This window comes from Geospiza fortis, unplaced genomic scaffold (genome assembly GCF_000277835.1).
Source record: "Geospiza fortis unplaced genomic scaffold, GeoFor_1.0 scaffold264, whole genome shotgun sequence".
Taxonomy (NCBI): Eukaryota; Metazoa; Chordata; class Aves; order Passeriformes; family Thraupidae; genus Geospiza; species Geospiza fortis.
This window is the reverse complement of record NW_005054332.1, coordinates 4478952-4503716: the sequence shown is the minus strand read 5'-3', so window position 1 is coordinate 4503716 and position 24765 is coordinate 4478952. Positions and strand designations below refer to the sequence as shown.

The 24765-nt window shown below is 40.5% G+C and overlaps 1 protein-coding gene across 2 annotated transcripts in view; it reads right to left on the bottom strand.

Moving 5' to 3' along the window:
• ANKRD6 (ankyrin repeat domain 6) overlaps positions 1–24765 on the bottom strand; it is an 87262-nt gene that overhangs the window by 47240 nt on the left and 15257 nt on the right. The window lies entirely within an intron of this gene.

Sequence of the window (24765 nt, the reverse complement as noted above, 5' to 3'; positions counted from 1 at the left end):
TCATTTTAATTGGAAATACCAATTGAAATATAAAGAACCAAATAAATAAACTGTATATAAACTACAGGTAGACTATCAACAGTCATGTTCAAGATGATGTGCAAAAAGACCTGGCTTAACGTGAGAATCAAGAAACGGAACTTGGACAGGCTCATCCCCTCTTACAGCTTGGATGAACTTATATGCTACTTCAGTTTAGGAATAAATGGTGTACTCTGAAAACAGGTTCCTAAAATGTCTCAGAGGTGGTACAAGTTCCATAGGTTATGTGCTCTTATAATTTCATGTACAAACTGGAAAAATAGAAGGTTCCTTTAAAAAAAAAACAAAACAAAAAAGCAAACCAAAAACCACAAACAAACCAGATGCATTAATGCAAAAACATAGCTAAGTCTAATTCAAGATAATTTGATTAGTTGTGTCATTCTGTTCACCTCAGCAGGTTCGTTGGGTCATTGGGAACACAGCTAGTGTGATTTCACTTGGGTATCTTATCTCTTATCTATACTCTGAAAACTGCAGGCTAACAAAAGTAACTCCACAGCAATACAAACAGTCTATCTGGCAAATAGTATCTACAGTATGAAATTAACATAACATGCTGCTAATTTACATATCACTTATTAAAGACTACTAACAACCTGAAACTCAGTTCAAAGAAAAGGGTCCAAAAGGTGAAATAGATCCCTGTTCTGTACTTGTGAGGAAAATCAAGCAGCAGCAATTGGACAGAGTGGCAGACAGAGTAGGAGGGATCCAGCAGCAATGCTGTGAGGAGTTTAAGAGCCCAGGCAGGCTACCCAACATCTTGTATGAGATCAGAGAACACAAGCATGGCCAGGATTTCAAGAACATCAGGGACTGCAGAGAGATGGCAGCTGATGTGAGGCTGAGGAGGAAGCACACATTGTCACCTTTGAGGAGGGAGAGGTCAGGAAAGGCACTGCCCAGAGTGAAATGTGCAAAGCTGGACTGGAAAAGTCACTGTGCCACCAACAACTACTGACAGCACATTGAGCAATACGGGGGAGAAGAGAATTGCAGAAGGTATCCAGAAGAGCAAACGTAACTGGTGATGGTCTGGTCTTTTTTCATGATGGAAGAGGTTCAGATGCTGCTTGCAAAACCAGAGGAATGAGACCTGAGGGTCTAAGAGAAGAGCTGAAAAAGCAATGAAATGGCCTGAGATTGTACATGATCATCAGGGCAGGTGGAAGGGTTAGCAAAGCAGGGCAAGCAAAGAACTTCTGCCTTTGCTGAAGAATGAAAGGCTTCTAAGAAAGGAGAAGAGAGTACAAACAATGAAAAAGCTTCTTTTGCCAGTATTCTCTTCAAAACAATTGCTGAGAGAGAACTGGAGGGAGAAAAAAAAGAATCTCCCAGGGACAAGCCCATGCTGTCAAAAACCTCACTGGGGCTGTAGAGTAAATATTTATAACAAATTACTACTTCTTTATAAACTGTCGTATTTGCTTAGTGCATATGATTTAAGAAATACACAGGTATTTCCCAAAATGCACTCCAGTCCATTAAGGAGGAGGTATTTCAAATTTTGTTTTGGTGGAAATAGAAAATTCATATACTCCTCTATTTTCATCAGTCATGCAAGTCTTTGTTAGTAAAGATTATTAACACTTTTTTTCCCTTCCCTGCAATTTCTGATGTATGCACAAATCACTTTAAAAACCAACTCTGTAACTGTGATATATAAGGGAGCCAATTTAATCACTGGAGATCAACAACAAAACTTTAATTATCACAGTAAGATGAGAATTCAATTTTAAGAGAGCGTGACTCTAAAACACTAATAAAGCTGTCCTCATCTTTGAACTGCTGCTATGAGTGTTAAACATTTCACTTTAGATTAAATATTGCATTCATTTGATGTGCAGTGCTCCTTTTTATGCTGTATGAAAAACACACAAAGCTGTACAAACCTGGTTTTAGCCAAACCCATTATTTTTCATGCATATTAAGTATATTTTAGCAGCATAAATATTAGTTATTATATTGTACAAGAGCAGTTGTTCCTCTCTAGAACCATCAATGAAATATGCTCATATATATCAGTTAAATGTTCATATACTTTACATTCAATTAATAAAATGCAAAGTATCTATCTCACTACCTTTGAAATACAAATATGTTGAGCTCCACCATTCACCTGGTGTACCTGGTAAAGTATTTTACGTGATGTTGGAAAATACAATGAGCTATAAAGCAAAGACTGGCGAGGCTAGACAATGTTGATACTGATGCTGTAAGTATTATTTAGGTCTTAATCTTTTAAATCCAGGGGAGACAGATTTGGTTTAACAGTTTGTCAAGAGGATAGTATCTTCAAATATCAGCTGTTCACTGAAAGACAATGTTTTTCCTCAATACTGAGACAGAATAAGGTGTATTTTTCAAAATCAATCCTCCATCATCATCATCATCATCATCGATCAAACCCTATGTTGGTAAAGCCCATCTAGAGTCCTCTTGAAACACATTTGTTTTATTTCCTAATGGTGAGAAATCTTTGGTCTGCCAAGCTAGAGAAACAGAAGAGAAAAATTTCTGAAAAAAGGCCAGTCTTAGTGAGAAATGAGTTTCAATTAAAGCCTTCCACACATTAGCCATAAAAAACAGACACAAAATTATAGCACATGCAGCAGTAATTTTTTTTAAACTAAATATTGGATTGATTGTACAAACCTGTCCTAGTGAAGGGAGGCAAAAGAGAGCTGGCACTGTGCTTTATAATATATTTGACGAAGAGCACTCATAATGGGTAGTATGCAGCCATTCACAGACGGTGCTCATATTTTGTTATTAACCAAGTCACTCCAAGCTCTGATGAAAGCAGAAACAGTGTTCTGCTTTCTTTGAGACCTTTCTGCAAGTCCAGTCCAGTGGGGACATGTCTGTCTGTGGCTGCACACCCTGCAGAGCTGCACTGTGCTACCTCCCTGAGAGCTTGGGCCAAGAAAAGATGATTTGTCTGTGAAATGATTTGATGATTTGTCTGAGTAGAAAAAAATGGTAGACTCAGTTGGGCTGGGTTTAGCACAGTGTGTTGGATGGTGAGTGTCTGAAGAGTGTTCAATAATGTGCATTATCAGGGCATGACTGGACTTCGCTATTAGTGCAAAACAAGCTGGCCTGGGCGATGCTGCAGCAGCCCTGAGCAATGGCAGTAACCTGAGAGCACCGTAACAACCCCTCTCACACCAGGGCATGGCAGAGTCTGTGCAAAGAGCCACTGCCCCAGCTCACACCTGCTTTCATGCGGCCACATCCAGAGCGGGAGATAGTAATTGGGCCTCTTTGTTCATTCAGTTCTTAATCTCTCTGTTGAGACTGACAACGGGGGAGACCATTAGTGTCAGCTCTGCTGGGACTTTCTGTTATTAAGGCTACTTAAGCTTTTCCAAGTAAATTGCATGTGTCAAACTAAAAGCACACAGCGATGGGCAAAAAAGCCATTACACAACTGCTCTCCCTTTCTATTGATCCACCCAGGTGCAAGGGGGAAGGGAAAGACAAAACCCTGGAGCCAATTCTCTGCAATTCCCTGCTCCTCCCACTCATTATTTTACACTATTTACAGGCAATACATTAGTCATTCCCTCCACTTCTGTCTCTTAAATGGAACCCACAAGTTCCTCACAAATCTTTGCAATAGTCACCATGCTGGATACACTTTGCTGGATAACTTAAATATTGAAATGTTTTGATTTATTTAATTACATTTCCTTCTACCATGGATGGAGAAAGGCAAACAGCTGTAATGCAGGCACAGGAGTGCCCCAGCTGCTTTCTGGCCCCTTCCTCTGGCCACAAAGGGACATCACCTCTAATTTCCACACACCTCTGCTTAGATTGTGCAAACCCCATGTACAACAAGAACTGGCCATCCTTTAGAGAAAATATTTTGCTGTGTCAAGGCCTCCATCTTCTTAAAGAAAGAGCTAAAAATAGTTTCTAGACTGTCTTCTGAACTGTTATTATAGCCCTTAGCTCCCATCTGAGGCTACAGGATTCCCAGCACCTTTTAACCACCATTCATTTTGCTGTCCTTAAAGCAGCAAAGCTATTTCTGGTGCCACCTTCACCCATTTCTAACCTCACATATGCAAAACCTTAAGCAGAATATAAGTATGATCCCTGACCCTATTATATCACAGGGAATTTGCTGTTAACTTTGATTATTTCACTCCAACTCCTGATACCCAGAAAGCTACAAGGCTTGTTATTTTTCATATTTACAAACAGCTTTAAATCTCTAGGCTATTTTTTCGATCTTGGAATATTTAGTCCATGGATCTTGATCTGTAACACAGCATGCTGAAGAATTCTTTCTGCCAGGTGTAATGTTTGTTATTAAAATCCATGTAGACTCTTTGAGGCAAACAGGGATTTTCACCCTGCAATACAACTCCAAAATATGAATTGTAAAAGGAGCACTTCTTAATTCAAGTATAGGTTCAACTGAACTATGGCAGTTCCCCATTAGACCTTACTCCCTCTCTTTTGCTAGTTTCTTTACTGCTTTTCAGAAGAAAATCAAATGAGAAAGGGAAGAAAGAGTAGAGGGGAAGTTTAAGCAGATAGAACTTACTCCATTTAAAGTTAGGGATGCCAAAGGAAGGACAATTCAGCTGCCTGCAAAGACACTGTAGGGCACACACATTAAAACCAGATAGTGTGACAGGCTGCAAGGCACAGGCACCAGGGAATTGTTATGGTTCATGCATGAAAACAAACCTTTATATTTATGAACTTACTGGCTGTTTATTTGTTCTCTGTTTAGAAGTTTCATGACGAGCACAAGTAGCTGCAACACTGATTCATTAAGTACCCTGACATTTTAGCTGGATGTTTCAAAGAGATTTACACCCCTCCATCCAAAGTGGGCAAAAAGAGAGGCAAAGATGAACAAAGGGCTCTGGAGCACTGTGACCGTGGGAATGAGGTGCTCTCCACATGAAAACAGAAAAGCTCTTTAGATAACAGAATGGACAGCCTATGAAATGTCACTTACTCAGCTTTCTCTAAAGATGGGGAGTTTTAGGATCACCTTATGTAGGAATTAATTCAAACAAATGAACAGGCTGTTAGATTTTTCCTCTAGAAGAATCTGCTGGCCACACTGTCCCACCTCACCACCACCCTTCAGAAAGGACAAGGAACTGGGGATACATATCCACAAGTAGCCCAGACCCATTCTCTTCAAAGACTGCAGAGCATGCTTATGGAGAAAGAAACAGAAGGCAGTCCACACTAGGCACTTAATTTGGAGATTCTAAACATCCCTTCGAACAAAAAATGTCTTTTTACGTTCCCTAAAAGAGAGTAAGAGAGTCTCAGGCAGACAGGCTGGTTTAAGAGTCAAATGTCCAAATTTGAATAGCCTGATGTTTCAACTAATACCTGACAGGCTTGGCAAAATGACCTGTTCACTTTCTCACATTCATTCCAAATCATCATGTTTAAAATGTATTAGAAAATACAGGAACTACTTTTCCTCATCTAATTTAAACTAAAAAGCATACTTTTCATGTATGTTTGTGAGGGCACTGGATTAGTCCCATTTCAGTTTTGGATATTGAAATCCCAAATATGGGATTCGCTGTACTGCCACTCCTGACCATTTCCAGCCTTTCCATAAGAATCCAACTCTGAGCAGATGCACAGACACATCTGGACAGGCAAGGCAGGTCTGTCAGAAGGCACACCCGCTGTGCTGGTGACTGCATACCTGCTCAGCACACTGCCTGCTTCCCATCTGCGGCACAAATAAAAAGGGCAAAAGGTTCAAAATCAGATAACACAACTGGATAGCCACAACCTGGATATCTGAAAAAAAACCCTAAAAATATCCCAAGTACTTTCTGCTTTATTTGTGCTCTTAAGAGTAAGCTCCAATAGAAGCAGCAGAAGGAAAGAAAAGAAAAAAAAAATAGCAAGTCAGGAGTTGAAAAGAAAACGTTCAAAAGAAAATAACATGTAATTTAAAGTCTTTTTGTGGGGTTTTGTGTGTTTTTATATACAGCAATTATTTTCAAGGTCTTATTAATGATGCATGCTCTGAATATATATTTCTATAATACAGTCAACAGCCATTACTTTTGTTAAGTCATTTGTGCACATAAAAGAAAACCAGGAAACCCACACCATCATTTGATGTGAAAGTCTTCAACCACAACATTTGTCAAAGGTTTTATTCTAAAACTCTTAGTAAATGTTTAAAGAAGCTTAACAGAGATACTGTCTGATTCCTGTTCCCTCCTCATCTGCACAGGAGGGCAATTTCCCTTTCACACACAGACAAGGATGAAGCTTCTGTTGACTTAGGTGGTGTAATAGAAAAAAACAGATAAATGGTTTTGCAGAATGCAAGAGAAAGAAAAAAAAAACCAAGTATCTCTGCAGTTTTGTCAGACTTTTCGACTTCTGATAGCAATCAAAACAAGTGCAATGATTTTAGATGCCTACCAAAGCAGCACAAACTACATGGAATGAAGAAGCCAGGTACTGAGATATACTCTAGTTTTCTCTCATCTACTCAGGATTGCTGTATGGCATGTAGTAATGAAGAAATTTGATTCTTTATTCAGCTGTAACATAAAACAATGCATATGATAAAAAACAAGAAATAAAATTTCTTTGACAAAAGAGAACCATACGGAATTTCTGAAAGTGACTCTATAAACAAAAACCAGTGATTCAACAGCAAAGCAATTTAATTGTCCATATATTTTTTCACAAATTAAGGTAAAAACCATTTGATTGGTCATCTTGTTTGTATCAAAAACAAGAAGGAAAATACTGCCTGAAAGTATTACATAAGAGTATCCCATGTCTGGGCTCTCATCTCACTAAGAGGGAGAAGCACAGCAGCCAACAGCTACCCAGGCTGCCACCAGCTGCAGTCCATGGCTGAGGAGCTGGATGTGACCAAAGCAAAGCAGCACACTTGTAAACCCACCCCAGCCACAGAGCAAATAATTCTGAACATCTAATCCCCTCCAGCAGTTAAATGGGCACGTGGCTGGGCTGATGTTTTGCCATTTCAACCCAGGAATAAAACCTCCCACAACTGCAACAGAAAAAAAAAAACATTTCACTCAGCTTCACCCTTTCTGAAAACGACCCAACATGCCCTGAGATTTTATGTCCAAAAAGATTCCTTAAGAGCTTTTTTTGAGCAGCCGATTTAACTGGCATGTAAGTGAGGCATTGGGAGGAATTGATTTAATTTTAAGAACTAATTTTACATGTAATATTAAGAATGTGAAAGCTTAGCATGTCTGGTAATAAAGACACAATCACTTGCAATAAAATATAAAAGTAAAAATTGACAGTTCTACTTTGTAACCAAAAAGTAACGTATTTTCACATATGTCTTTTCAGGACAAAGAAAAGTATTAGTAAACAGTGAATTGTTTGGTCTATTTTTTATACAATACAACTGCTACTTCTCAATATTGTGCAGAGCTGTTTTTAGAGGGAATGATACTTCCATTAAAATGATGAAAAATAGTGGGTTTAAAATCGTTTTATTAATTATTCTGAACCACTTTAAAGACTGGTTACAATAAAAAAAAACCCACATATAATATTTTTCTTTCTGATAATTCACTGGTTGTTTTGGGGTTTGGTACATTTAGAAGATTTTGGGTTTTTTTTTTATTTTTAACTCTAAGTACCCACTGCATGTCAAAGTATATTTTGAAGAAATCCAGTACCAGCTCCACTTTGCTACAGAACCTTAAAAACAACATGACTAGCTAATAAGGTTTTGAAATCTTTCACATAGGACATATCAAATAACTTTTGATACAGTCAACAAAATTCATATTAACGGAGCACACATATACTTGAAACATCTGATACGAAACAGTTAAAAAAACCCCATTCATTAAAGGGTATTTCCAAATCAATTCAAAGACCTTCAAAAGGATAAAGATCAAAAGAGGAGTAGAAAGCATTTCTCAAATGAAGCTGCACATTGCACAGCAAACACCTGCACCATCGTCACAGGCACCTGCAAGCTCCAAAGCCAAAGCCCAATCAAGACAGAAGAAAGCAAAGATCACAGTACCGGTGTCATGCCTGCTACTAATCACCTACTACAGAGCAAACAGTCAGGCAAAACCACCTTCTCGGGAGGAGAAAAAAAACAGGAGGAAAAAAAATAAATACGTACATATGCCTCTGTATCTATCTCTGCAGGACAGATCTCTCATTAGACATTTTCATCCAAGTACACTAGATACTCTAATTGCTACCTGCCAAGGTTTATGAGTGAATTAGAGAGACTTCACTTCCTTGCCTTCCCTCAGAGCTGACAGTTCATCAGGGACACCTCGGTGGAGAAGGGGCTCCCCTGACGCTGTGGGGTCCTGAGAGCAGCAGCTCCTGTTCCTGAAGGTCTCTTCTTAGCACCTGGGGTGTCTCATGTCTTCCTAGCTGCTGCTTGATTTCCAAAGAGGCCCCCCATGCATTATTCCTCACCCTGCAACCCAGCAGAAGGAAGAGGGAGAATGGCCTGTGCAGGATCACTCCAGATTATATTTAGCCCAGTCTGATCTTATGCTCCATAATTTGGGCAACAAATTACTAGCTCCACTGAGGGTGGGGAAGAAGAGCACATGCCCCAGTGTGCCTGATCCTGCTCTGAGTAAACCACCTAATCCCCCTCTGAACTACTTGAGTCCTCCAAAGCAATTATTTTAGAAGACAGACAAGATCAGTCAGTCTGCCTTATCAATATTCAGACATTTCCATAACGCTCTTGGATAAACTCTCAGCTAGTCACTTCGTGCCCTCACGGATAACCCCCTAATGCACAGAGTTGCCTCTCAGGGCGTGCAGGGTTGCAGGGTTGTGCACAGCTTTGGACATCTCCAGCAGAAAGAGCCAGCAGTCCTGGCTGCATCAGGTGGTCAGCACACAGCAACAGGACTCAAGTGTAGAGACAGAGAGAAGGAGAGTTACAGGGAAACACAAATGAAGAGCAGTAGAGGTTCCTGATAAATCTAAAGCATCATAAAAGCTGCAGAGAGACAAGAGACTTAAGCTGCTCTGCCTGTCAAAACCTCCCGTAGGGCTACGCTAAACAGGCAGACAGGAGACGTGGTTAAAGCTGCCATTCATCAAGGCTCAGCATCACCAATGCAGAGAACAGGAGAGTAAAGACAAAGTTCAGACTTCAACTTAAATTCTGTTTTCAAACTTCGGTCCTTCTGTGTAACAACATAATATCATAAGAAAAGGGAGCACACAGTTCATCTGCCAAAAGCTTGTCTAATTACCGCGAATTTGTTTGCTTCACATTTCTTGAATTCCTTTCTCTTTGCCAGACAATTGACTAAGAAATACTCCTTTCCTCAAAAAAGCACCGAAGCAGAATAAATAGAACAACTAATATAAACTGGCAGCTGTAAATTAATCTATGTAGTAGGCAGCCTGGAAGGCTTTGTTCATCCCTACAGCTTTGTCGGCTACAAACCGGAGGAAACAAAAACAACCCCAAATACTCATGCACATCCGCACACTGTTCATTAAACAGCAGCACTAATACTTAATCTCACCAGATGCTGGGATGAAACAAGCAGCCCAGTCTCAGTGCACTCAAGTGGTGTTGTGCCAAACAAGAGCTCTTACAGTGCTGGCACAATTGTCTGAAAAATAAGCAGCCACACACGCCTGCATGCACAAGCCAGCCAGCGAGCAAGTGCTTCCAGTGCTGCCTCAGCTCCTTCAAAGGCTCTCCCACTTTTTAAACTGGTATCATTCGAGCCTGTTACAAACAGATTACAGTGTAAATTTGTGTTCTGTTTTTCCAAATTCACCCCTGTGCCCCCAATTTATATTCATGCACTCTGAATGAAGAATTTTTGAGCAATTATACCTATTTTTGTCGTGTTTATTTTCCCATTCTTGTCAATTTAAAAGAAGCTGAACCTAAGAAAGAGGATGGAGTTTGCACAGTGAAATACCCTAATTTATCACCTCTTTGGTAAGGAGAAGAAACCCACAGCTGTTCTGTAATAGCTAGTATAGCGCTAGGTTATTAAGTGCTTTATTCCTCAAACATATCTCAAACATGTTATTACATCTTAATCACTCTGCAGCTATAGAAAAATGTTTATCAAAACCTCTGATGAGCAGTTTTATAACTATTCCTCTAGCACTGATCTGGGAATGAAAACATAAATAAAGAGGGCTGACTGTAAAGGTTTGGTACATTCAGGTGATGATATTTGCCTCAGAAATACATTATCCAACATAAAAATCTATAGTTTTATTCAGCATAAATAGAACAACATGTTCATTTGAAGTATTCAGATCTCAGCTCCTGGGCTCTTCAGGGGAAAAGGCAAAGTCAGGAAAAGCAATGTGGGTTTTTTAAAACTCTCTCTTGATTTATGGTATTGTGTGGAGAAAAAAAATCTTTGTATATAACTGTTCATATTACATAGTGCAGTATTCAAGTATCATGGGGAAAAGCAATCAAAATAAACCAGTCTTCTCCTTCCCTGCCATTTAAATGTATTTCATTCAGGAAAGTAACCTCTAGCTGATTACCTGCAGCAGCAGCATCAGTAAGAGTGTGTCACAGCTCATTTGCCAGAGCTGCAAGAATGAAGCTCCTTCTATGCTGGAGACATACCTCCACAAACAAAGTGAACAGGTGTTTGTGGAAACACCCTCTCTAGGAGGTCTTAGTTTTGGGTTCTTGATCTGTAGCACCACTACCAAAGAAAGTTGACAGTGTCAGGTACCCATGTAACAATGCATTAAAAAAGTTAATACTGAAACTGAGTTATTAACCAGGTCAATTTACATAGCAGTAGAATAAGCTTCTCAGGGAAGTACTGGGATAATAAAAACTTTACTATGCTGAAACATTAAAAACAGAAGTAAAACCAACTGAAAGATAAAGGAAGGCATGTTCTGGCCACTGCCACCTTATGGTTTGGAGTGGATCCAGTACATTTTGAAGGCAGAACCTCCATAGCAGTGGACAGACAAGCATCTTACATTGAGAAAGCATTCACAAAGCACCTGTCCAAGTACATCTGCCTCATTCATGTTCATTTCACCTGAACTCATCTTGAACCACAGTTGCTGGGGGGCTTTTGTTTTGATCCTTACTTCTGTCAGAAACTTGAATGACAAAACTACAAGACCACCAGGGTTGAGCAAGGAGACCAAGAAGGTGAGCAAAGCAAAATTTTCCTTACCAATTTGATACATTATATATATATATATATATATGTATATTTGACATATTTACATATTTATTAAATATATATATATATGTATGTATGGTTTTATTCACATTACTTTCTACACTCTGCATTATGGTTTATAGATACCTAAGGTGATTTTTCCCTCTTCCTTCTCTTCTGTACCACCACCTATCACACTGAGCCTGGTAACCCTGCTCAGGCCACCTTTGGCATGTACCCCTTTAGCTAGGCTCCAGACAGCTCCAAACCCTGCAGCCCCAAGCTCCAGGGGTAAGGCAAGCCCTGGCCACACTGGTTTCACCACCAACACTGCACACAACCATCCTGCCACTTCAGAAGAAAGCTTCTGCTCCCCATCAAAACCCCTCTGGTAACAGCTGGACCTGAAATGTCTCCCCCAAGCAGCTCCCACCTCTCTCTGCATCAGCAGTCCCTCCACACTGCCCTGGCACAGGATAAACATGAGTCCAAGAGAGCTTGTTTTTGGTTTGGCTTTGCACCACAGACGTTGTGCTCATGCTCCCAGCCAGGCTGAAGGGAACTGCAGCAAGCCCCAAATACCAGCCCTGGCATGAGCTGGGAGGCAGCAGGGAGAGCAGAGCAGAAAAGCACTTGTGGAACTCTAACCCCAGGTGAACTGATGAACATATTCACTCTGGCTGTGTCTGGAAGGACTGCATCACTAAAAAGTGGAGAAAACCTTGGAGATAAGGGCTAAAAGAGTTACAGCAAACTATCAACATACCCATTTCTATCTCTGTAAATTGTGCAATTGCTTAGGGGAAGGATTATGTCCCCAGAGCACCATGCTGTGACCAAAACACACCCCCACACCCCTCCCTGGATAATCCCCAGCAAATAAATCCTCTCCATCCAATGGCGCTGTCAAGTGCTAACTGAAACAGTAGCTTGCAGGAGCAAAACTATTTCCAACCTTCAAAGGCAAAACCTCCCACAACTTCAGGCCACCACATCCCTTCACTAAAACATAAACACAAAACAAAATTACCTATGAACAGCAACTGTGTTTAGTTCTCCTGCTTGTGTGTGCACATACATGCATGTGCATATACATATATATATATATATAATATACATACACACACATATATGTATATATAGCACTGCCATCTGTCAGAGGCTTCTACCAGCAGCTGCAGGAGACAAATGCCCCCCTGCTTAATCCCCTCCCCACGTGGGAAAATAGCTCATTTTACTAGCTGAATGCATGCTATATATTTTCTGTATTTATATGTATAATTAGACATTCTTTTCTCTGTGTCATGAATGAATTGGGGAAGAGTCACTGATTTCTAATGAGGAAGAGCAGAAAGGCAGGGTGACAATAAAAGGACCCTGTATTAATCAAATGTCCACCCCAGACAGGAATTCCAAGGCCTTAATCTCCGTCTGGGAGAAGTGTTGCTAAAGGCTTTCACTCAAAGAGAAAAGGAGACATTTCACATGGCAGGTGCTACACTTGCTGCAGCAGTGTAAAACTCCATTATTCCACATTTCTGGTGAACATTAAAAGAGAAAGAAGGAAAAGAAGAAAGGAAACAGTACAAGCAGCAGCCTCAATGCAGAGGGAAGTGGGGAGGAATGGGGTAACTTGCTAAATTCTCACATTATTACACATTAACAAATTTAAACAAGACATGATGGGGCAACACACATGTTCCTCATCTGTAAGCAACTCAGATGAGGCCATATTTTGTTCTGGCACTGGTCCCACATGACTGGTGGTGCCCATGCAGGACAGAGCCAGAGCATCAGAAAGCACCGTGACTCTGCACAGCTCCATGGCACAGCTCTGCCTTCACATCCCTTGAGCTGGGAGCTTGCTTTCATCACTTCCCTAGAGGATGCTCCTGCCTCTTGGCTGAAGCAGCACAGGCCTCTTCTGTGCCCATCCAAATGCACTGCTAATGCAAAACATTTCCCTGCCCATGGAATCTGGAAGAGCCTTTGTAAACCTCCCTCCCTCACCTACTTTCCAACTTGTTTCAAACCCAAGGAGAAAATGTCTTGCCTTTCTTGCCTGAGCTTCTTAATGTCCCTCTGTAACAGAATTACTTAAGTGAAGTGTTTTGGCATAAAAATTGTGTGGAAGACTCTTAAAAATTACCTGCCAAAAAAAACATATCCTCTGTCCCTGCAATATTAAATTACGTATTTAGTTGAGGAGAAGGAAAACTCCTGTTTATTACTTACATTAGAAATTCATGTCTTGCCTCTCCTGGGATGCCACATGAATGACTGGAAAGGTGATGTCAGAGTAAGCATCACAGCAAAAGTGCCAAAGGAAGAAAAAATCCTTTGTGTTACTTTGTTTTGCTTTGGATTATGTTCAGGAAGATGCATCACTTCAGTACAATTGCCAAAGTCTTTCCTGCATCATAGCAGCCTGCAGCCTAGAGCAGGATATTGCCCATCCTGACCATGCTGGCTCTCCATGGAGACCTCCAGCACATTCAGAGAAGACAGTGGTGTTTGGAACACTGCTGTAATGAAAACTAAAGCAACCAAGGGAAACAACAGAACCTTTCAGACTTGCTGTGAGCAACACTGAAATAAAATTATACTGTTTTCTTCTTTCATTCACAGATGAACGACAAGCAAATAAAGCATTGGGTTGGATTCCTAGACCTGGTGAGGTGTTTGCAGAGCCTAATCTGCCCAATCATCAGCTTCATAAAACACACAAGTAACACTGACACTCACATCTCATGGACCAGTCTCTAAACCTTACACAAATTTACAGCTCTTCAGCTCAAAGCATCATGACTTCAGTATGTTCACCCAGCTGTACCAAAGGTACCCTGCACCTTGTATTTATCTTCTAATGTTTCATCAAAGTCTGCCATCCTTCTTTCATCACTCTTCCTTAAAAGCAACTTACTGTTTTCATTTAAAATGTAAACAATGCTGCTTAACCATTTTAGATAAACCTTTTATCAGTCATGTTCATACCCCCAAAATAATGCTGCAGTCATTCAATTCTCACACAATATATAAGTAGTTGGCTTAACTCTCTAGGCCAGGCACCCTTTCAAAAGCCATGCCACAGTTTAGAATAAAAGAACAGTTCAGCTACAGCAGTCATAGGGTAACATCAGGAAAAATTACCAGAAAGCTCTGATGAAGATATAAGCATTTATTATTGAAATATCCAGCAACAATTACATTGCAGCAAAAGAACTGTTTTAACTGCAGAAACTAGCACACACATTCATTTATGGAATTTAGGAAATCAAGTTTAGGTCACTGTTATCCAACCCCATCTTATCCAGAAAAAGGATGATGTAGATATTGAAGGATCATATGGAGTCAAGGGAGGGAGAGACAGTTTTCCTTCCTCCTCTTCCCCAGCCATACACTTCTGGCCACTGTGTGAGGCCAGGAGGAGAAGCTTTTTGGTCCAACTAAGCCAATATAGCTGCTCATTTTCCTGCCTTGTCTTGTTATACCAAAGAAAGCCCATGAGAGAAAATAAGGGGGAGGTCAGGACATTCTGGAAAATATTATCAATTAAAATACTGAAACAATGTCCCTACACCTGTTTAGGTTTGTATTTATAAACTTGCTGAGAAGACAGAAAATTGACAAATTCTACAAAGGAAGATCAAGGTTGTCATTGAAAAGGTGAAAAGAAGAAAAACTAAAAGAATTACAAACTGCCACCCTGCCCTTACCACCCAGAAATAAATGGTTAAGCAGCCACAAGTAGAATACAAGAATAAAAGTAAGATAAAAAACCTCTAACAGCCCAAAAATGGTCAAAAATTATGTCTGATGTCATATTCCTCTTTGACAGGGTAACCTCACAGTAGGCAAAAAGAAAAGCAGTGTATGCATATTGAATTCAGTAAGGCTTTTGACACTGACACACGAACTAAGAAAATACAACCTATAGATGAAAGCTAGGGTCCCAAGTGGTTTAGAAAATCAATAGCTCAGTAGTTATCTCTGAAAGTTTCTTTATCAAACTGTCCTGAAATTTCTGATAGGCTCCCATATATGTATATGCTGGGTCTAGTTTAGTTCAACAGTCCCATTTGGGATCAAGAAAACAGACATGATCCTTGTGAAATCTCTCTCTAACATCAGAGTGGGTAAAGTTTCAAGTTCTTTAGAGAGAGGTCACTTTTCAAAGTCATTTCAAATTGCAGAAAGGGTCTGGAATAAAGAGGATGCAATCAATAAAGGGCAAAGTTCCACATTTACATAGGCACAATCAACTCTAAAAATGCAAAAATAGGAATGAACTGACTAAGCAGGAATACTGGAGTTAACCACTTGTTAGACACAGTGAACCAAAACCTAAATGGAAATAAAGAATACAGTGCTGAAGGACAAAACACCTCTCAGGCTGGACATGTTAGTAGTGGCTAGAGAACTGTTGGTTCTAGTAGGAAAAGGAAGAAAAATGCACAGGCTCTTTTGCGTGAATAAGATATGCCAGTGTGACTTAGATTGTGATTTAAAACCAACTTTACTAAACTGACACAAAAAAAATAATGTGATGTTGTAAAGCAGCCAGTGATTAATTAATTTAGCATAGCTTCATAAAGAAATCTTAGGCTACTTATCTGAGTTACTCATGTTCCTCCAGATCTCTTCACCTCAAAAATGGGACTAAGTGAAGTATGAACAGTGATAATGTATATTTTTCACTTAATTCACTTTGAAGGTGACCATTAGACCATACTAAATTACAGTAAAACTCACCAGTGAGTTTTCTGAGAGAATCAACTTCTATATCATCTCATTTTTGCTAACCAAATTGCTTTAGAAATGTACATGAAAAGCTGAGCACTTGCAGCTGTTAATGGGAAACTGAGTGAAATTAAACAGCCCCAGTGCTGAACCTCTCCAGGGTTAACTCCAAATCAGCACAGGTCTCACCACCTTCTACAGAGCTAAACAGCTTTTCCATTTTATAAATAAATTTTAACCACCTTTATGTGGGAAAACTGTTCCACAACTAGAAGCATTCTGCATACAGGATCATTGTATTTATCACTATTAAAATCTCAAAAATATGAAAACCTCCTTTAGCAAGCTGTCAATTGCCATTCTTCTTACAGTGGAGTAAGGTGCTCTTGCATTTTAACTATTAAAGCAAAATATGCATTTCCCATTTAACATAATCCCCACTGACTACACCACATCAATTGTACAGTACAGTCAGAGACACCAGGGCATTTTCCACAAACTGTCAAAAAAACTTTCTCTACTTTAGGAAACATTCAGTCTCTAAATATAATGGTGTCCACAATTACATAAATCAGAAATAATCCTGAAGACCCTATTCTCCATAGACAACAGCAGTTACACATTCTGAAGTCTTACTTAATAAGCAGCATATCCATATCCCATGATATCATTACCGAGCATATTTATGATCCCAGAAGCAGCAGTGTCCTGCCTATGTTACAACCATGATGGAAAGCATTACGGAGAGCCAGATGAGCACATACACCAAAGCAGCTCCAGAGTGGCCAGGCCTGAAGCAGCCTGGACTGTTTGAGAAGACTCAAATTAGGAGAGCAATGAGATGAGAACGATTAAAAGGTCAGACAGACAAAACAGCAAGTAGACATAGAGGTAGCACGGTCCAGTGATGTGACCAGAATATGTATATCCTGTATTCCAGTCCCAGGTCTGACAGAGGCTTTCTCTGTGCTGTTGAGAGAATCATTTCATTTTCCTACACTTGTGGTTTACAAGCTTTAGAGACACTGATTCCAGATTTACTGAGACATACAGTTGTACTGCAAGAATGCACTACCATCTACACCCAGCTACATTTCTTAGAAGGAACACAAATGATGACAGTGGAGAGTAGGGGAAAATTATGTAAGGGAGGAGAAGGAAAAAAACAAAGGAATGCAAAAATAAACAAACAAACCCACCAAATAAACAAACAAAAAGCCTGAAACAAGGAGTTTACAATAGAAGTTTGAAACTGACTCTTTAACTCAAGATTAAAAGTTTGAAAAATCATTAGTGTTTCTGAAATGCATGTTTGCGTTACGCCACGTTATGGCAAAAACTCCACAACCCAGCACCAAGCAAGCCAGCCTCTTCATACAGTCTATACAGATAAATATGTACAAACAAGGGATGTGCTTATACAAGGAATATTCTCCATAATCCTTATACCGACCAATCACAATGAATCAGGGCACATGTTTTAGGAAAACAGCATTTTTTTTTAAAAGAACAAACTGATTTGCTTTCTGAAGACTTTTTTAGGGTACATTATAGAATTGTCCATGTGGCAAAAAATTCTGCTGGTCAGAAGGCACCTCTGATTTCCCCAAACTTATTTCAGGAAGAAAGGAACACTGTGTGAAAGTCCTGAAAATTGGCTCTGTTGGCTCAGTCTTCTACTTTGAATGGAGCAGAGGTTCATAGGCAATGTAATTTCAGAAATTACTAATGCTACTCAAACCACCATATGCCTCTATTTTTACACTGCCCTCCATTCTTCTGCCAGATGCTTCTCTTCTTTCATTTCATCTGCTTAATGAAGCTCAGCTATTTAGGCCCCAGTGCTTTGATTTTAGAAAATTACGTAAGATATTTTATAAAAATACATTATCATTATTATTAAGAAGATGACTGAGTGCCTATTTTTTTTTCCAAAAAAGGTAACATTTAGTTTAGCTGTTCAGAAAGGTATTTGGTGGTGCCAATATCCCACCTTGCAGAGGGTGAAACCAGAGACAAATCTCCAGCCAGAATTAAAATAAGCGCAGGATACTTGGAGCAGATGTGGTCATACTCATGAAAGTGTACCTGACATTTTGTCCCCATTTGGGCAGTAGAGTATTTTTTGCACTGACAAAGAAAAGACAATGTAATATGGATTATCTAATAGTCTACATATCTGGATATTTATCTAGGATCTCACTGTACAGGATTCCAGACCTGTGGATGGTTTGATTATCCCAGGATCCCTCTGAGTCTTGCAAATCTCAGTCTGCTATTTTGCTCACCCCTAAAGAATTAGTATTGTAAGACCCCCTGAAACCTCTCATTTTATCTTTATGCCCCCATCATACTCAATGAATTCAAATTGCTAACTTGCATGACCTTAGAATACAGGCTGCTATGTGATTCATTTTTAATTTGCCTTAATCGAAACACTGAGAACGGAAGATAAAAGTTAAATAGCAAAATTCAAACACACATTTATTACTACTCTCAAGGGTGCAATTAATCTACCCTGAGGAAGCCGAAGAAGGGTGGAAGGTCTCATTTGGATGCTTTCTGGCACAGCAAGGACCACTGTGACAAAAGCAGAGCACAGCAGTCACAAGGAGTTGTGCTGCTCTGGGTAGAGGAGTTACAGAGCAGATGCAACCTCCACAAGGCATCCTCCCAACCCACCATCTGAGTGATACAGTGGTACCACCACTTCTGAATAGAAGTGAAGGGACAAGGCTGGAAGTATCTCAGAGCTGTAGGTGCTCAGGAACAGCACCAAAAGCTGCTGTTACCCCCACAGGGTTAAAGGAGTTCTACAACTGGAGTACAGCTCTCACTGCATCCACAAAAGCAGCGGCACTGCTTGGGAACACAAAGCATCTCAGGTGTCCTTTAATGCACTGGGCAGCTCCCAAACTGCCTAAGGGACATGCTCAGAAGGTGAGAAAGGCACTAAGGGTCAGTAAATTACATCAGTTAGAGTTTCAGAGTTGACTTACACGTTTCTGTTAGGCAGAGAGATTGCACTTCCACACTGCCCTGTTATGTACTGTGTTACAGGGCAAAAGAGTATTTTCCTTTACTGATGAGATGAGCTTTTGTATTTCATAACACAGCTGTTTTTACTGACAAGTGAGATTTTAAACACAAGTTAAGCTTCTTGCATACAAAACCACGCGTAAGAGGAAAGAGCTCAGGTCCCCACCTGTGTCAGGAAGGAAAACATTAACACAGCTTTGGAGCAGTCGATTCCGTGTTAGCTTGTCTGCTTTATTTTTAATGAACCATGAACAAGCCAGCAACTTTGACTAACAGTTAATACCTTGACCCAGCACATATATAAAACCAGACATAGCCCCAGAGAACAGGTTTACACCCAGGGTCAACCTAAGCAGGAGAAAAAAGTGTTATATATTGGTTTGGCTTGATCTAATTCAGCCACAGCACAAACTGGGACCAAATACACTGCAGGAATGATCCTTGTGCAAACACGGCACAAGGGGCAGCTGACAGGTATTACACAAGCCAGAAAAATGGAATCTATTAATGCAGGGCTGCAGGAGAGGTTTCATAGCATGCAGTGACCTTCCTTCCTTCTGTGCCCTCCGCTGCCCAGCAAAATGACTATGCAGGATACTGGAGCAAAAGCTGTACAAGAGGGTAATGGCTTTCTGATCCATCAACTAAAAAGAGAAATTCAGCAATTCGCTTTCAAGAGGTATCATTTTAAAATAGTTCATGACATCTATGCTGTAGAACATGGGTGTTGCAAGAAATTCCCTTAGCATGAGGAAGTTTACCCAGGCTCTCCTCTTACACTACGGTAATGTGATGATGGTTCCCAAATCCTAACGCACATATTGCTTCTGATTTGTATCTTACAGCAAATAATCACAAACACTTGCCTTGAGGGGCTGTAAAAGAAACTAGACTATTACAATTATTCAGTTCTCACGTGCCCACATGGGTGCAAACAGCCCTCCTAATCTGGCAGTTAGAGAGAAATACTTTGAATCCATCTCTTAGGATGAGCTTTCTTCTCTGCTTAAGGTAGCAGGTGAACACAGGCAGCAAAATGGCCTTTTATTTCAGCAGTAGCTAGATCCAAATGATGTCAGCATATAGTAGGTAACAAAACCACACAGGACAGGCTGCAGATCTGGCTGATCTCTTTTTAAAAGAAAAATCAAGAGGTGACTTTTTACTAGCTTGACATTTTGACCAGCATGACCACTCTTCATAACACGAGATGAAAACTTGCAATGCCCTGTTCAATTACTCTCAAAATGAATGACCTCCTGACAAAATTTTACTGCTTCACCTATGAAGCTGAATACCCAACACAACCTCTTGGTGCAAACATCCTTGGCTGTTTTTTTTTTTTTTCTGAATGGTTACATTTTCATCATTGTCATCACCTTCACCAGATGCTCATTGCTCAAAAGCTCAGTCAAGGGCGAAGGACAAAAACAGGGCAATGATGTAAGGGCAGCTGTGAAATGATTACTCAGGATGAAATCAATAGCAGTGTACTACTGTTGGGAGATCAGCAGTACAATTGAAAGCTACTGAGCCAAAAGTGGTTTCATCTTCAATCAGGAAAGCAGGGTGTATGAGGACCTGATTTAGTTTCCTTCAGGTTGGAAAGCACTGTTGCAGCATGCAAAGTGTGCAGCTTCCATAGACCTCCAGGCATCCCTTCCAAACCCAAATATTATGTGGTATGAATGAGTTTAGAAAATATTAATCAGCATATATACTGGGAGAATATGGAAAGACTTTGCCACTTCTAAATTAATTTGTACAATGACTGTAGTATGAATCCAGTTTCAGGGCTTATGTTGCATGTATTCTACTTGCCAGAAAAAATACAAGATACTAGTGGGTCAAAGGATGATTTCATATGGGAATGTAATTGGATCCAATGGCAGGTTGAACACTCCTTCAGCAAGGGAATATTTACAAGAAGCCTTTTTTAAATTCTGATATACAATTTAGCTAGAAGAAAAAGTTACACATCCTTCTTTGAGAGAACAGGAGGTTGCTACTGCTATTGACTCATTTTGAGACTGCCTTAATGACTTAATTGTCCAAGAAAACTTATAAATAAGTGTCCTATTTTAAACCTGTTGTTGAGAGAGAAGATCCAAAATTAAAGTAATCTTTAAAGACAGGAGAATTAAGGTACTTTTCCATACAGGCTAGGCAAGTTCTCTTTATAAGAGATTTTTCACTATGCATTAATGAGTGCAGTCAACAGTACTTCCAAAGAACAGTGTGTTCATGGGATAACCCATAGGATAACATGTTTCCTGAGACATGTTCAAAAATGAAGAAAGCATGTTCTGGATATTGAATTTGTCCACAAAATGATGGATGTGTCTTTCAAGAAGCAGTTCTGAAACAACAATTTAGCAGTCCTGCTTTATTTGTATGCCCAGCAGGAAAGACAATACTGTAGTATGTACTGGTTCACCTGGAGCACAACAGAAGGTAAAACAGAAACAGCAGGAATATCTACAGCACATGATCAGAACCAGCTAACTAAAAGCACATTCTATAAGGAAACCTCACCTGCTTCTCCTATGAGAGGCCAGGGACAAAATAATCCCAATGCCTTTATACAAACACAGATCTGCCCTAACTTCTCTCAGGAAAAAAATGTGATCTGAAATTGGATATTTCGGAGATTCTGCATGGGGTTTCACATCTATTTGGTTTTCCAACTTGGAGGTTTTCTCATGTGGTGAGAAATACCATCCACACCTACTTGCAGCCTCTGGAAAGGCTCGTGTCTGCACAGATGGTGCCACACCACAAAAAATTCCCAACCTGCCTTCCCTTCCTGCATAGGGACCGAGTAAGACAGAAGCCATTCTTACAGCTGCAGATCTCCCTGAAACAGAAAATACCAAATACCTGGTACCATTCCACCAGCAGTCCTGCAGCACTATCATATTACATTTTGACAACAATACAATAAAGAACCGTCTGTTTTCATTAAATGAAGGAGGAAGTGGCAAGCTGGGGTTAGAGAAAGAGGGCAGTGATGAGAGAGCAAACATCCTGCAAAACATGTTCAGTCCTGGACGCTACGTCTTGGAGATCTGTAGCAACAACACTAGGCAACAACCCAGTTTTTTGGTTTACAAAACAAAGCACCCAAATCTTCAGAATGGACAGAAAATTCCTCCACTCCACACCATTCTGGAGAAAGTGTGATATACAGCCACAAATTCTCTTGGGCAAGCGCGCTTTGCAATTTTCACAATATTCAGTATTTTCTGACTTAAATCAGTAGCTTCTATAAGTCCATTAAAAAAACTAGGAAACGTCTACGGAAAACTGAGGATACCAGATTTTCCATCTTGCCTTAAGAATAGAGCCTCACTTTTACAGTAATGTTAAAGAGTTGAGACTGATAAAGTCCCTTTGCTGGGAGGGGAGACTGTCACCTGCTGGCACAAGAGAAAAGGGTATCTCAGCACACTTGCAGGGAACCATATGTCTACAGCTCTATTTTCTGCAGGGGTCTAGCTATCTGCTTCCCAAGAGGCCAGCACTGAGCTCCCCAGCTAGAAGAACTGATTCCACAGTGAATTTTCTTAGGTGGGCAAAAGCAGCAATGTTGGTTTATGACAGGACTCATTCCCTTAAAAATTATTTATGCCATTAATACCATTTTTTTGCAGGGTGGAGGACAAAACTGGTCACAGAAAGCATTTTAAAAAGAGGCATGTGTTTGTCATTTCCCCCTACATCAGTGAGCAAGGTTTCACATTAGAAATCAGGAACAAGTTCAACATATACCACTCACTCCTCTGCGCTGTGTGAGTCAGGCAGGCAGGCTCTATCCCCATAAATGTGGGAAGCTCTTCAGAAGGACTGTGTTCTTGGCATGCCCTGCCACAACAAAACCATCAGGGAGAGCAGAGAGCCCATCTGACATGTTCAGGCTGCAGGGAGAAGGGAAGAGCCATCAGTGCAGCTCTGCATCGGGTGCAGCTGGTGGCATGGGTGATTGGGGTGCTTCCTTCACAGGCACAGGGAGAAGAGGCTGCCTTGCTCTTGAAACTTGTACCCACTTCTGGTTTCTCTCCTTACTTGCCTGGTGATGGAGGGAAGTAGCCCCATCTAGATATCTTGCTGCGCTCCTCAGCAAGCCCCCTGCCAGAGCATTCCCCCAGCACTGAAAAGATTTGGGTGTTTGCCACTGCATTCCGAGGTCTCCCCTGAGATCTGAAGGGATGCTGGCTGCTGCCACTGCTCAGAAGAACAAGCTGCACAGAGAGGGAGCACAGCCTTCCCAGCCAAACCCCTTGTACACAATAAAGAAGTGAAACACAGAAGGTGGTGCAGTGTGGAAAGCAGCTGCCTACCTCCTGAGTTAGACATTTTGTCCAGAAGATTTCCATACAAAAATAAGCATAGGAGTCTCTAAAAAGCTCTCCCAGACAAGAGTGGCTGCCAAGCCAATGCACCATAGCCAACACAAAAAGCTGGAAGGATCTGTGGAGACAGGGCAGCTCCCTTGAAGCTGGAAACTGATGGCTCTGGCAGCAATGCTGAAAGGATGCTACTGTGTTTGCTGCAGCAGGGCTGCCCACTACAGCTGGGGAGAGAAGGAAACATTGCAAATGGAGACAATAATTATACGAGAAAATAGGGAGCTATTTAAAGACACTTCACTCTCTCACTCCCTCACTCCCTCTCTCACTCCCTCTCTCTCAAGGTATTTAAGTTAAAAAGCATCACAGGAATTTCAAAGAATGGATTAATTTGAAAGACTTGTGTATGACACCCTGTCAGATCTAATGAAGAACCAAGGGTTTGGAGACAAGCCTGTGAGACTCAATTCTGTTAACCAGAAGCTTTCACAAGCAAGGACTCCTGTCAAACTAGAAGGCAGCTCCTCCATTGCATCAAGTGCCCCTTCTTGAAGTGACAGCTCACACATCTAAGTGCACATATTACTATTGCCTGTTAGCAATCAGATACTACCATTTGAGGCATGAAGGTTAACTTCACCAAGGTGCACTCCTGGGACAGCTGCTGCAGCCCTGACCACACACTGCACATCACCTTGTCAAGATAGAAACTACCACAGTGCTCCAGCTGTTACAGCAGGAAAACCCTGTGCAGGAAAAAAAAAATGTATGTTTGGGATTCTGACATAGCTTGGATAAAATATACATGCAATCCAAATTCTCCTTGGAGGAAGCTCCAAGCTGAAGTATCAACAAATAAACCAAATCTTAGAATAATAATATTGTTGCAAAACAGTTTGGAATAGAAAAAAACTTTAATCTTACAGATTTATTCCAAGGAATTGGGTGTCAGTAAGACCTGAATATCTGTTTAAAAAGTGGTGATTTCAAAGCTGAAAGTTTTCATTATCATCTCTCAGCTTGGATCAGCAAGTTCAAAATCAAACTTCTGATGTAAATATAAATATCCCAAAACTGTGTAGTTTCAGAAGTGAGGTAATACAATTGCTGCATCTCCAGATTTAACAAACTGAGTCAACTTCCTCTGCATTTTCCCTCACCCACCCCCCCTCCCTGTCAAAGCAATTCACCCCTCTGGTAATTCAGGTAGGCTAGAGGGAAGTGTTGCAGGACAACACTTAACATCTCCTCCTCTCCCTGGCAATTCAAAAAAGGCAACAAAAGACTCAGTAATTGAGAACTATTCTCTGAATGAAAAGGTCCAATTTTACAAGATTCATCACAAAGTCTCTTATTCATCAGCAGCCTTGGCACTCTTACTCTTCTACCTCACACAGACATTTCTGGAA